General features: G+C 47.6%; 1 long non-coding RNA gene across 3 annotated transcripts; it reads left to right on the forward strand.

The window, feature by feature from the left end:
• The first annotated feature begins 371 nt into the window (after positions 1 to 371).
• LOC123587839 lies at positions 372 to 2,683 on the forward strand. 3 transcript variants are annotated; one of them, XR_006707556.1, is made up of 2 exons: positions 372 to 1,140; positions 2,476 to 2,683. It is a non-coding gene; the product is annotated as an uncharacterized LOC123587839 (long non-coding RNA). The 3 variants fall into 3 exon arrangements; XR_006707557.1 differs by lacking the exon at positions 372 to 1,140 and adding an exon at positions 1,150 to 1,419; XR_006707558.1 differs by lacking the exon at positions 372 to 1,140 and adding an exon at positions 1,433 to 1,952.
• The last annotated feature ends 11,932 nt before the right edge of the window (positions 2,684 to 14,615 follow it).

The following is a 14,615-nucleotide window of genomic DNA, read 5'->3' on the forward strand; positions in this document are numbered from 1 at the left end:
GGAGAACAGGCAGTGCCTCGGGAGCTTCCGTCTGGCCCTGGGGTCCCGTCTCTGCCCGCTTCCCTCCTCCCGCTCCAGCTGGGGGGGGGGGGGGGGGGCGTGAGCAGAGGCCGGTAAATCCTCCGTGGTGCCGACGCCCCGGGACGGCACCTCGCTCTCCCTGCCCCGGGTGCGTGTGTCCGTCTGCACACGCACGCCTAACACTCGCCTCTCCGCTCCTCGGCCTCAGCCTCGCACCACGTGTCTCGTCTCTCCCTGTAGGACACCAGTCCCACCACCGGCTGGGACTGGCGAGAAGAGGCCTACCCGCCCCCCCCCCGCCCCGCCCTCCTCAGGAAGCCCCACCCTCCTCAGGAAGCCCCGCCCTCCTCAGGAAGCCCCGCCCTCCTCAGGAAGCCCCGCCCTCCAGGCCCTCCCTGCAAAGGGGGTCCTCCCGCTTCCACTCGGGCGCTGGTTCTTCTGGAAGTTGCTCGGCAGTACGTGACCCGCGTTTCCGCTCACACCTTCACAAAGGCCTGGCGAAGGAAGCGAACGCTCTGTGTTATCGACGAAAGAGATGAACTGAATTCCAAACACCTCTCACCAAGGACACCCCTCAGAAGAGCGAAGGCAAGAAAGAAATGTGGCGAATCTAGGGATTCCATTGCCATTTCATTGATGGTCGTCTTGTTGCCGGAGGGCTTCTGGCAAAGTACTGACGCCTACTTTAAAGAAATCCGGATTCAACACCAAGGGGGAAGTGGCAGAAGACAGAGGAGGCCACACAGGAGGCGGGGAGAACAGGTTTAGCTGTAAAAAGCCAAACTTCAACGTCGCATGTTTGTCTCTCTCGTATGGGTCAGAATTCGTCCTAGGATGATGCAAAAACGCGGACTCGCTTTTAGTGCAAAGAAACGTCCGCTTTCCACGTGCAATCTTTGAGAGGGTGTGAAGAGGACTCTCAAATCTCTCACAGACACCGGCTGACAAACGGGGGTTCTCGCGGCAGAAGCTGGGGTGACCCAACCACCACGCCGACGACATGAGCTTTTGGAGTCCCAGCGCGGGACACAGACACGCACAAGTTGCTCGCTCACCTGAAGCGACACCTGCAGACGCTGCCTGGAATACACCTGTTCGTTAGCAGCTTGGTGGAAACAGGTTCGAGAAAATAAAAAATAAATCGAGAGTGTGGAGACAGCGAGCCCCGAATCCCGTTTCCTCAGAACACAGCACAAGCCCCTTGGGCGGTGCTGCCATCCCAGCCGAGCGGGCTCACGTGGACGTCAGGCGGCCCGCAGGGGTGTTTCCGTCTGCAAACGAATTCCCGCGCAGGGAGCCAGAGGCAACGTGGACGCGCGTGGGGTGAAATGCACACGGGTTATCTCACCTCTCACTTCCGACCCGACTCATTGGCTGCCACCCTGGGACCACACCCGGGTGAGTGCCCTGGCCCGCGGGTTTACTCCATGGGAGATTGTGCTTGGTGACAACCGTCAACCGGGCCAGCGTGACCTCCGGCAGGAAAGGGCGGGCAGACAGAAAGCACAGGTGTGGCCAAAGGGGTTCCCGGCTCCCACGTCAGCTCTCAGCTGTCGTGTCGCTGACCCGGGCCCTCTAGGTCCGCTGCCCCCGGGGGGACTGAGGCCCACTTGTCAGGCCGGCCCACGGCTTTCTGAACTTAACTTCACAGCGCACTGCGCGCATCCCGGGCGGTGACCGTGTCGCCGTCCGCACTGGCACACGTCTTCCTCCCCCTCTGGTTGCCAACCTCCAGAGCTGGGGATTTCTCTGCTCCCTCTTCACTCCCATCCACACGGCTCACGGGCACCCGGAGGTCCTCCAAAGAGGTTTCGTGAACAAAGGGCCAGGACACGCTGGACACTCCACGCGGTCGAGAAACACGGCGTCTTCCAGCCTGACCTGTGAGGCGCTCTGAAGGACGGGTTTCTGTTCTTCAAATTTAAATGCTGGTCAGCAAGTGCCTCCAAACAGACGTCGTGTTGTTCGTTTCTAAGCTGACCTCGGGCTTAGTGTATCTGACACGTAGGCGGGCCAAGTGCAACCCTACTGGCAGCTGCACCCAATCAGCTGTCACGGCACCAGGCACGGAGTTTTTAGTTAATGATGTTGACGATCATTTTCTCACTTGTGCTAAGAGTTTGACTTCTCTTTAAAAAAAAATTTTTTAATGTTTGTTTATTTTTGAAGGAGAGAGAGAGCACAAGTAGGGGAGGGACAGAGAGAGAGGGAGGCACAGAATCCGAAGCAGGCTGTCAGCACAGAGCCCGACGTGGGGCTTGAACTCACGAGCTGCCAGATCATGACCTGAGCCGAAGTTGGACGCTCAACTGACTGAGCCACCCAGGTGCCCCTAACAGTCTGACTTCTTAGGAAGTGTACTTTTACTCACTCAGCTAATATCTAGATGTGATTCAGCACACAGCATATTTCATAAGGGTTATTTTTTTCTAATTTGGTAACTGTTTTATACAGACTACAGCACGAGCAGTGTTGGGAACTGCCAGTTATGCAACCGGCCCACCGGCAGGAAAGATGCTGCTTCTAACAACAAACGTCCTGTCCCAACGCAGCCCAGGACTAACTTTTCCATGGACCCAGACATTTTACACCCAGAAAAAGGGAACATTCACAGTTGCAGAACTGTGAGTACTTGCAGTTAAATAAAGGTAACACTGCCCAACTCTGGGGTGGTTTTCATTGTTTCTGGAATGTCGTTTCGGGGGGAAATTTTTAAACTCCTGGCCACAAACCATCCCCCAAACAACAACTGCTTTTACAGAGTACACTTTTAAAGAGTGGTGTTTGAGGCTTCACTCTCATGACAAGAATTCATTCCTGTGGTGCAAAGAGTCACGGTGTCCCGCCGCTCACGCTGATAAAATGTGTGTTTAAAATACGAAAGCAGGAGAGCCAGGACCAGTGACTGAGTGAGCAAGAGTGAGGGACTGAGAAGCAAGTTTTAGCAGGAGGGAAAAGGAAGCGACTCAAATGTCCACTTTTTCTTCCAAGGAATCACACACAGTGACTCCCGAGAAAGGAATGTGTGGGACTCAGGGGCCTGTGGAGAAACCTGCACAGCCCGTTACTATTCAGTCACCCAGGGTAGCAAGGATGGAAACAAGTTGCGAAACTTTGCATCCAGCGGCTTTCTGTCCTGAAGTGACATATTCTGTGGTCGGAATGCTTTTGGTCAGTGTGCTACGACTGCGACGGGACTGGGCGGAAGAGGTAATGGCGGCTGCTTCTCCCAGAGCAAATCCAAAGTGATGATAACGCCCTGAGTGGGACGGAGGGACCCGTATCACGCACAAGCCCTTACAGAACCCGCCAAAGGCGAAGGAAGGGGCAAGACGGCTGTCCGCAGGGAAGGGCAAGTTCACCAGGGGCCAGGCACTCTCAGAATGCTCCGTTTCCTCATAAGTTGCCTGGCGATGGACTTAGGCGGAATGTCAGTGAGTTTCCCATCCAGAGACTAGTTGTTTGTGTGAATTCCAGGCTTGGGGTGAGAGTGGCTTGGTGGCTGGCGGTAGCCGTGGGGGAGAAGCCGCACCCCAGAAACAACCCATCCCCTTCCAGTCTGCGTGGCGCACACCTAATCCAAGCTGCCTTCAGTCTAAATCTATGAGGAGTCATCTGTCTTCATTAGAAGTTCCTGTCGTGTCCGGGGTCTTTTAAACTTGGCAGAGAAGGAGTTTGTTCAAGGCTAATACTTTGATGAACAGCATCTGCCCAAGTACAAACATAGTCACCAGAGGCAAAAGAGTTTCTGGTTTGGATGTATATAATTTACGGTGAAGAGGAATGTAACCTCTTTCTCCAATCAGGTTTTCTTGTCTAAGAAAACCAAAAAGCATGTTGACTAGGAGATAAGCTGGTGATCTTTCAAGGGGGAATCAGAAGAGGTGGCCCTGGGCCCATTCGAAGAAAGACACAAGGACTGAGTTCAGGAAGACAGTATTATCTTACACAACAGCTTCTTCTGCAGGATATGCAAGTGCTTTATAAATATTAATTATCTCATCCACTCTAATCATATTGTGTGAGCCAAAAACATTCTAGACGGCCGGTTGCTCAGCCCACTGGGCTAAATATCTCAGGCTGTCTTCCACAGACTGTGATTTCCAACTCAAAGTATGCTCACCTCCTTGTTGTTTAGGGATGTGGTTGCGTTTATGAAGGATCCAGTCCCCTTTGGTTCTGCTTCTTTTACTCAACACCTTTGAATCGCTAAACGTTTCTGCCTATGCCCCTTTCCTTCCCCTTTTATACATGTTATTTTAGCAAAATTAGAAAACATAGATCCATGAAAATAAGGGTAAGCCACTTATAAGCTCATGATCATTAAAAATTACCATGGATATTTGGTGTGTCTTTATCCCGAAGATTTTCTAAATACGTGGGATCATGCATTTTTATTTCCTTTAGTATTGTTTCATATTCACTAATACCATTATTTTAGATGTATGTAATTGTGTTCATGTAATACGTATCATCACTTTTAACAGCTGAGTATTATTTCACCATATGGAAGTGCCATCATTAAATTAATCCAACCCTTCCACCTAAAAACACAGAGGCTGTTTGCACATTTTTGCTGTTAGAAATCTGTCTCCAGCCCAGGAAATCAGCATGTTCTGTGTCCTTCCAAACTTTCTTAGTGGCCAAATAAGCATATGAAACTGCACACTCATATAAGTGTTTTGTTTTGTTTACAAAAATGGTACTGTACCCCGAACCGCACTTCTTTCACTTAAAAAAAATCATCATGAAAGTTCTTCTGGAGAATTCTTTAAATAGCTGCATGATATTTTACAGTATGAATATAGCACTATTTGTTGAGACATTTTCCTTGATAGCCATTCAGGCTATTTCTTGACGTCTGCCATACAAATAATCCTGCACTAGACATCCTTGAGCATAACTGCCAGTGTATTTGGTGTTTACTTCCATGGCAGAATGGCAAAGAAGTGGGACCACTGATCAAAAGACACATTTGTAATGAGATTTGTTATGCACACCTCTTAAAGACATTCACACCAGCGTGTGGAAAAGTCCAAGCTGCCTGGCAGTTTCCTTCGTACGGATGCTCCAGCCAGAAACATCTTGGATGTAAACATCCAGACAAGGAAACTGATGCTCAGAAAGGTACAGGACAAGTTCAGAGTCCTACAGCTAAATTATTCTGAGTCAGGAGTAGCACCTACATCTTCCGATTCTCTGACAAGGGCCTTCTGCATAGCGACAAGCCTTTCTGGGGGGGAGGGGGGTGTTGGTAAAGAGGAGAAAGAAAAGGTATATCAGCTAAGCTATTGCTGTGTAACAAACTCCTCCAAAACTTAGTAGTTTAAAATAGGAGCCACCTATTTAGTTATGATTTTATGAGTCAGCAGTTTGGGCTGGGCTGGCGCCCTCACATCTCCGCAGTCAGCTCTGAGTCAGCTGGGATGCCTCGGTTCTTCTGTGCTCCCTCATCCTGCAGGACACTTCCCAGGCTTGTTCTTGTGACGGTGGCCAAAAAAAGCACATTCTCACTTTGCCACATTCGATGGTTGGAGAGAGTCACGGGGCCAGCCCAGATTTGAAGGGTGATGAAACCGACTCTGCCTCTCAGTGGGAAGAGCTGCCAGGCCACACCGCAAAGGGCCTGCGCAAAGGAACACGTAGACGGTAGGAGCCACACTTGCAACAACCTGCCAGGTTCTCAGGCTGATTAAGTTTTTCCCGCTTTCCAAGCAATTACTTTGTTATCATCTTGACACGGCCATTTGGAAAATCACAGCTCTTTAAGGGCATAAAGGTAGTAACATTTGTAGTGAAATCTCAGAGAGTTCTCCCAAGATGCCTGTGGCACATTTCACGCACTGACATCCTAGGTCTGACCTCTGTCCGTTTTTAAAAATAGATTTGTCAGACAAAACAATTAAGCACTACGGCCGTTTTACTCTGTTTCTGTAATATGTTTGTTATACAGAACACTGCTAAAGTATCTTCTCTTCCTCCGCTGGAGGGCACTGCCGCTGTATGGGGCTTTTGTCTTTTATGTCTTTTTTTGTGTGTATGCCTTTAAAAATATATATCTACATATATCTGTAATTTTCCATGTCACGCAGTAAACAAGTGAAGAGAAGGCCTTCACAGGTCATAAAAATAGCAAGCAATAGAGTTACACACAGTGTGCTTCCTTTTGATATGCTAGCAGGAGTGTGTCCTTGGAGATGGGGGGATGTGGACCAACGCCAGGGGGCCACACTTGCTGGGTTAATGGGGCCCCTGCGAACATGGCCTGTGGACTCACAGACAGCCCCGCAGAGAGACTGGGGAATGCCGGGGAGGGCACATCCTCTATATTTAGAACTTCTGGCTTCAGCCAGATATAAAATGGATTTCGGATGTGGGTTGAGGACAGGAAGGGAGGACACACACGCTAGTATTTCGCTTGTTCTTTCTCGAATCAGCAGCCTAGCATGGCAAGTGCTCCTGGGAGACATTCCCGTTTGTCTGTAATCGTGAACTGGTGTGGAACAAGGGGAAATGAAAGGGAAAGTCCACAGGCTGTTTGCGCTGGGCACTTTGTCACGTGTCTGAGCGTCCTCTGGCCCTCGGCTGCATCCGGCAGCAACTGGGTTCTCCAAGCGCTGAGCAAAGGCGCGTGAGCCCGGTCTTCTGAAGGATGGCACTGGGCGCTTTGCGTCACCACCTGTGGCTTTCACAGAATTCCACAGCGAGGCTGAGAGTGTTTAAAACAAGTGAAATAAGCATGCAGGGGAGAACCACAGATTTCAATAGGAAGTGCTTTGGAGACACTCTATACCAGAGATCCCTCTTCCAAAGGAAACAGGATACACGGAAAAGTGGAAGGAAACCTTATTGTTTACTGGGAGGTATGAAAAGAAATAGGCCAGTGATTCGTTTCCATAGTGACTATTATTGAAATAAGACAAATGGGACACCAATACTGATTTATTCTCCCATTCAAGCCCTTTTAAAAGATCACTGTAATCTGCGCTGGTTCTTGAATATAAACAAGAGAACCAAGTTATCTTTCACAATAAGGATCTTTTGCTACTTGCAAACGAGACTTTAAAAAACTTAAAATAGTCCAAATTTGTGCCACAGCAGTTTGTGGCCGTAACGCGTTTTGGGTATACGAATTGTGTTCTGGGCATTCGCAACTTAGCCCCAGCTCTTGAAGCATCGTTTGTTCTTGCTTTCCCCCAGACTACAGGATATTGATTTGTTGTTGGGGACTCTGCAGACACAGGACAAGAGTTGAGGTTGTAAACATGGGCACGTAAGCCACACTCCCAGATGACCAGTTTTAATTTGACCTTTGAATCCAAGAGCCAGCCCAGGTATGGTGGGGAATGCATCTGTGTGCTGGGGAGCCCAATCATTCTGGCCATCTTAACCGTCACGACGAATCGTTGCCTGCGGGTGTCTTCTGAAGCGATCAACACCAATTTTCAGGAGACTGAAATGTCCCAATCAGCCACATGGCGCCAGTTCGCCGGGCGTGTGTGGGTCCAGGTTCCTGGTGAAGGTGAGGTGAAGTAAACTAGGGCCGGGCCCATCCCGGCCACGGAGGCACGCCGTCCGGGAACCTGGGTCAGGAGGATCTTGTTCTGGTCACAGGTTTTCTGTCTGGACCGCTTCCACGGCTCATCTCCTCACCTCTGTCAACCTGGTGAAAGTGGGTCAGTTCTCAGCTGAGGGACGCGGTTGTAGAGCCATCTCGTGTGCTCCAGACTCCTGTGGCGGCATCGGTGGGAGGCTGTGCTGGGCAGGGGAGGGCCATGTGTGCCGGGGTGAGAGTGTGCTTCTGTGTGTATGCCCGTGAGTGTACGCCTGAGTGTGCGCGAATGTGTGTGCGAATGAGTGTGAGTGCTGCACGTGTGTGTGCACGTGAGCGTGCCCACGTGCTCTCCGTGGCCTGTGGCACCTCAGCTGCAGTTAACCCTCAGCTGCAGTTAACCCTTAGGGTCTCGACCTCCTCAGCGAACGACCCAGGATCATCCTTCTTCTGCTCTGCCTTTCAGCAATTTTGCTTCTACTTGGTATCTTCACAGGTAGGTCAACAGGAGAAAAACAAATGATAAAACGGGAGGGGGTGGAAGCTGAACCTTTGGGCTAAAATTAGGTGAGAAGATAATCAGCGGATCAGCAGACAAGCAAGGGGCTTAAGTGACCAGCTGCAGTTCCGCACTGGGTCAAGGATCCCATCTTTCCTGTTTCTCTAGCATGAATGTTTGTCAAACGTATTTTTCCTATACTTAAGCAATTATTATATTCTCCTAGCATAACAAACACTAATCCCAGAGCTCGTGGGAGATGAGGCGGCTATAATGGAATCGCACTTTGCAAAATAAAAACTCTGACCTATCGCACTGCAAAGCTAATCCTCTATTTTCAAGAATGGACACCACTCCATCACCTGAAGAGTAGCTCTGCCTCCTCTCTCCTTCACGTTATGGAACCAGAGGGAAGGCACTGCACTCTGTTCTCCTTGGAGCACTTCTAAACTGCACGGTCATGCTCCGAGGAGAGCCTCCTCCCCTTTCATACAATTAAGACTCTCGCAGACACAGTTCAAGTTATTAGAAATTTGTAAGCCAGGGCCGTCCAGCTCTTTCCTTGAATAGCTGATCCTGAAAAATGAGATCAATCATAATCCAACAGAGCGAGAGAAGCATATTTCTTTTTCTTGTTTGCTTTACTAGGAGTACATGCCAAGTTAGAAATCTACGTAAATGAAATCTAAATTACTAGTAACTTAAAGCACTAGACAACTCCTAAAAGTTCTTATAATCAGACCAGGCAGATCTACAATACCAGTGACCAAATAATAGCTATCTGGTGGCTTTCATGGTATTTCTAACTTTCTTAGTAAAAACAGTTCTGTTAAAAAGAATACGCTACTTTAAAAGACAGCCAAGGGGCGCCTGGGTGGCTCAGTCGGTTAGGCATCCGACTTCAGCTCAGGTCACGATCTCATGGTCCGTGGGTTCGAGCCCCGTATCGGGCTCTGGGCTGACGGCTCAGAGCCTGGAGCCTGCTTCCGATTCTGTGTCTCCCTCTCTCTCTGCCCCTCCCCCGTTCATGCTCTGTCTCTCTCTGTCTCAAAAATAAATAAAAAACGTTAAAAAAAATTTTTTTTTAAATAAAAAAAAAAAAAAAAAAAAGACAGCCAAAAAAAAAAAAAAGAGAGAGAGACAGAGCAAGAGAGAGGGACAGAGAGACAGAAAGAGAAAGAGAGAGACTGGGCGGGAAGGAAGGCGGGAGAGTGAAAGAGAATCTGAGTTTACAGACCACAGAAAGCATGCTGCCCCTATTTACAAAAGAATCTTTGTTTACGAAAGAGTTAGCGGCAGATTCCTTTCAGTTTTACTTTTATTTCAAAACATGTTATGAAATTTCAGGACACTATAAAATATTACAACGTACACAAAAGTACAATTTTGCAATAACACCCATATCCACCACTTGGTTAAAAAAATCAAACTTCCCTTTTCTCTCTCCTCAGCTACAAACCCCTCTCTCAACAAAGGAAACCATTCTTGTGACTTTCGTATCACCACATGTCACACTATGTATTTCTTCGTACCTTTACAATACATGTATGTATCCTAAACAATTAATCGTATTTTTACATATCTTAAACACTTGTAGGATTGCTGTTATACACGGATTTCATTTTCTCAATAGCACTATATGTTTTCTTGCAGGCTTTATCTGTTGTGAATGTGTTGCTGTGCTTTATTCTGTTCTCTGTCAGACAGTGGTCCTTTGGGAAGGTACCGCTCCATCTAGCTACTATCCATTCTCCTGATGAGGCTTCTCTTCAAATGGAGCATTTAAAATATTGTTTTATTGAAGGGCACCGGGGTGGCTCAGTCAGTTAAGCATCTGACTCTTGATTTCGGCTCAGGTCACGATCCCAGGGTTGTGGGATCGAGCCCCATGTTGGGCTCTGAGATAGCAGAGCCTGCTGGAGATTCTCTCTCTCTCTCTCTCTCTCTCTCTCTGCCCCTCCCCCACTCATGCTTGCTCTTACATGAGTGATCTGTCTATCCCTCAAAAGAAATAAAACTTGAAAATATTTTACTGAAATCTCTGTTTTTAAACCCGGTTTTACTTGCAACTTCCCTATGCCTCAGAGGTACTTCTTCCATAACTTAGGCTTAAATCAATTTAAAAACGAAACAAAAACTATATTTTTCTGGCTATAAAACTAATACATGCCTATCTGAAAGTAAACATACAAGAACATAGTTCTCCACTTTAGCAATAACCACTGTGAACATTTTGGTGTATTTCTTTCCAGCAACTTTCATGTTTTGGTTTTGGTTTTCACAAAACTAATGCTATCAGAAGAGGCAATTTCCCTCGGCACTAAAAAACTACGAAAACAAAAATGTGAACGATCGGAAAGTATTCCTGCCTGTACTGTAACGGTCGGGCATTTAGGTGATTCCAACATTTCACTCTCTTTTCATTTAACAAACGTTCAGTGAACATTTGCTCATGCTATTCGGGGTAGAAAGAGCAGCAGTAACCGAGACACGACTTCATTCCTTACAGAACGTTAAACAAGAAACACAACTACACGAACCATCCCGTGATTGCCACTGTGACCTGCACGTAAAGAACAAGAAGACAGAACCCTAGGGCACATGGGAGGCAGAAACCAGTCACGCGGGGTGGGGAAGACTCCACCAGGAGGAGAGGCGTGCAGACTCGATTCAAAGATAAAGGAAGGCGGCTGAGAGTAGCGAGTGTGCGCGACCTGTGGGTGGGTGCGTCTGTGCACCGGCGTTGCAGGGAGAGCGAGACGGGAGGCCAGGAGCAACTACGGACTGTCATGCCCTCATGGGAGCCCATGTGCCCACACCTCTCCTACTTTTCTGGTTACGTCGTGAAGACAGCATCCCATTGTGAAATTACTGGACCACGATGACTTGAAGGAATCCTGTCTGTAGGATTCTGACACACTGGAAACAGAGTGTTGCTGAAGATTCTGCATTCTGGATGCCAACACCAAGGCGTTATCTCATTGCAACTGGCACCAAGGACAGAGCGATGCCACGGAAAAGGTGGTAGCCTGGAAACGGTGTCGGCCTCAGGGCTGTGCGATTATTATCCTTCACTCTGTATCAGCTAAAGTGAGTGCCTGTGAGAGAAACGACTTGAAGAAACGTATTTGGTTACTTAAAACACGGAAAAAAACGTATTATTAAAATAGCAAAGCTCTGTGGGTAGGGGTGGATTTTTGCAATTTGAGTAACGCGTGCGCGCGTGCACATACACACACATACACGCACACACACACACACCTCTCAGGGATACACTGAAGAATTATCAGGGGCACCTGGGTGGCTCGGTCCATTAAACACCGGACTCTTGATTTCGGCTCCGGTCATGATCTCACAGTTTGTGGGTTCAAGCCCCGTGCTGGGCTCTGTGTTGACGGTGCGGAGCCTGCTTGGGATTCTCTCTCTCCTTTCTCTGCCCCCACCTCATACTCTCTCTCTCTCAAAATAAATAAACTTGAAAAGAAAAAGAATTATTAACGAGGACCTTGATGGGGTCAGGGAACTCCAAAAATTCACTGAACAGGAAAAATTTAATAAATGGGAAGACATTTCAGGAAAAGAAAGAGTATTACAAAGAAATTAATGATCTCAAAATTACTTTTTAAATTTAAAAAACTTCAATAATATTTTAAAGGGATTTTTTTGGTTAAAATAATTCTAAAGTTTTGAAGAAATAATGTTCAGTAACACCCAAGAAAATTGGCAGGAAAAGAAATCCACTAAAATAATTCAAAATATTGGGGTACCTGGGCGGCTCAGTCGGTTGAGCGCCCGACTCTTGATTTTGGCTCAGATCATGATCCCAGGGTCGTGGGATCGAGCCCCACATCCGGGTCCTAGCTGAGCACAGAGCCTGCTTGGGATTTTCTGTCTCTCTCTCCCTCTGCCCCTCTCCCCCTCAAAAACAAAGGAAAAGAAAAGCAATTCTGAAATACTTCTTCTGATGGGTAAGGATGGGGTTGGGAAAGGGAGAAACAGAAGCTACTGTTTCTCACAGAAGCCCCAAACCTTCAGTTAACCTATGTCTGCACTATTGTGATTAAAAATACAATAAGATACATCGGGCTCCGTGCTGACGGCTCGGAGCCTGCAGCCTGCTTGGGATTCTGTGTCTCCCTCCCTCTCTGCCCCTCCCCCGCTTACACTCTGCCTCTGTCTCTCAAAAATAAACAAACCTTAAAACAAAAGAATAATCAGAAATAAACTGGGAAAGAAGCAATGAAAAACAAAGGACAGCGTATAAAACAAGGAAACAAGTATTTAGATAAATATGCATCCGTGGTTGCTGTTAATGGTAAAAACATATGATAAAAGGTAAAGATATTTGACTCCCCAAAATTTTAAACTTCTACGTGCCGGAAAAACATGTAAGTAAAAGGTAAGAGTCAAACAGGATAACTACGTGCTAAAATGTCATCAATGTTAACATTACATGTTAAGGATTCCTTACAAATCAAGAATGAGAAAAAACCCAATTAAAAAACACGCAAATAACACGACACATAGAGGAAGGAAAAACACGGTCAATAAATAGGTACGCACCTTTGGATTCTCCGATCAAGGAAATGCGTGTGGAAATAGTGACGAGGCTCTGGTGGCAGCGGAGTAACACGCCCAGCGCAGGCATCCATTTCCAAGTCCAAGTCTTCTGTGAAATCACCGGGCACTCCTTCACGACATGACACCTTTCACCTTAGTGAAAACAAAGCAAGCAAATCTTGGTGGTCTCAAATAAGAAGGGGAAAAAAAAAAAAAAAAAGGTGCCCTATATTTAAAAATAACACCGAGCAGAACCCACAACCAAAGGTAACAGGGCACGGCTATCTGCACTGCTCAAGCCAGGTTAAAAGAAATCAGACCAAAATAAATACAACCCTGTCGTGACAACAGACTAAGTTGTGGGCCATGTTTTAAAGCGGTGGGCATCTGTTTCAGTAGGAGTTGATTCTGCTCTGGAGGGTGGACTCCAGCTGCCTCGCCTGGGATGCAGGGGCCCCGTGAGACCCCACTGCAGGAAGGGCCCCTGGGTCCACCATATTCCTGGTGGGCTGACTTTTTCAACGTTTATTTATTTTTTTGGGACAGAGAGAGACAGAGCATGAACGGGGGAGGGGCAGAGAGAGAGGGAGACACAGAATCGGAAACAGGCTCCAGGCTCTGAGCCGTCAGCCCAGAGCCTGACGCGGGGCTCGAACTCACAGACCGCGAGATCGTGACCTGGCTGAAGTCGGACGCTTAACCGACTGCGCCACCCAGGCGCCCCTGGGCTGACTTTTTCTACTCGCACAGTAAACAGCTCTGTCTCCTTGTGAACGCAGCCACTTATAAGGGAGGCCCAGCTGAAAGGACCAACTTTGGACAAATTTGTCTCTTATTCCAAAGTCTTTAAATATCTGTAACTTTAAAAGAGGGAAAACTAAAGATGATCCATTCCTGCTTCTAAGGAAAAGAACGGAGTCTGCTCTCATTACAGTGAGACTCTACAATCAACACACACAGGCCTGTACACCCTACGCCTCTTTTTTTCAGGTCAGGACTATACCCAATTAGCTCGTGATCTGAGCCAAAGAGCAGCAGAGGAAGCACATATTCGGGGCTAATACGATGACGCGTGGCGCACGGGGGCAAGTGTTTGCACATGGGTTATCTCAAGTAACACATACAATCCCAGAACAGGATTCTGCGGGGACACAGGCTTGGGAAGCTCAGGCTCTCACGTGAGACTCTGGCTAAGAGGGAAGGATGACACAGGAATCCCAATTCCAGGGCCTCCCCAGGCCTGCTCCCTGCAGTCTTTCTGATCTGCTCTCCATGTCCGTGAACTGAAGTTTTACACATTCTCTAAGTGTCTTTTCGGCTCTAATATCCTGGAGCTGTCTGATTCAACATGTGTACTCATCAGAAGCTCCAAAAAATCCCACGAGGGGGGCAGTCCTATTTCCAAACTTAAGAGTCAGGATGTTCAGTCTGATATAGCACCTCTGTGCTACTTCTAGGATCATCTATCCATCTGGAAGGTGGAGGCCAAGTATTTCATTGTTTACGGAGATAAATGAAATAGAGTATTTTGAAATGGGATGCCAGAGATGGTCTGGGGTACAGGGTGCAGGAGTGAGTACAGCGTGGACAGTAATGAAAGTTGAGAGGAGACTTGGTCTTTAGAGTTCTTCTCCCATCTTTCCTCTTTCTTCAATGCTCTCATTTGGTGCCATGCACACCTTCTTGTAAGAGAGCTCTTCCAGCATGGTGTCCTATGAAACCTGTACTTTCAGATTAATTTCCCATCATCCAAACTCAGTAACTCGGATTCCTTTTCTTTCATTCCTCCTAACTCTCATTTCCAATGGTGTCTGACTGCTGATAGAGAAGAAGTGACTAGAATAATTCATGCTAAGGTGTGAATGGTCCATTGCTGACTCAGCTTGTGATCCCAGCTTTGCATTCTGAAGGAGTAGCTACTGAATCCAAATAGAATCTAATGGTCAGAGTTAAGGACTTATTATTCACTCCAGTCTGAATAGT

This window comes from Leopardus geoffroyi, chromosome D3 (assembly GCF_018350155.1).
Source record: "Leopardus geoffroyi isolate Oge1 chromosome D3, O.geoffroyi_Oge1_pat1.0, whole genome shotgun sequence".
In the NCBI taxonomy this organism is placed as follows: Eukaryota; Metazoa; Chordata; class Mammalia; order Carnivora; family Felidae; genus Leopardus; species Leopardus geoffroyi.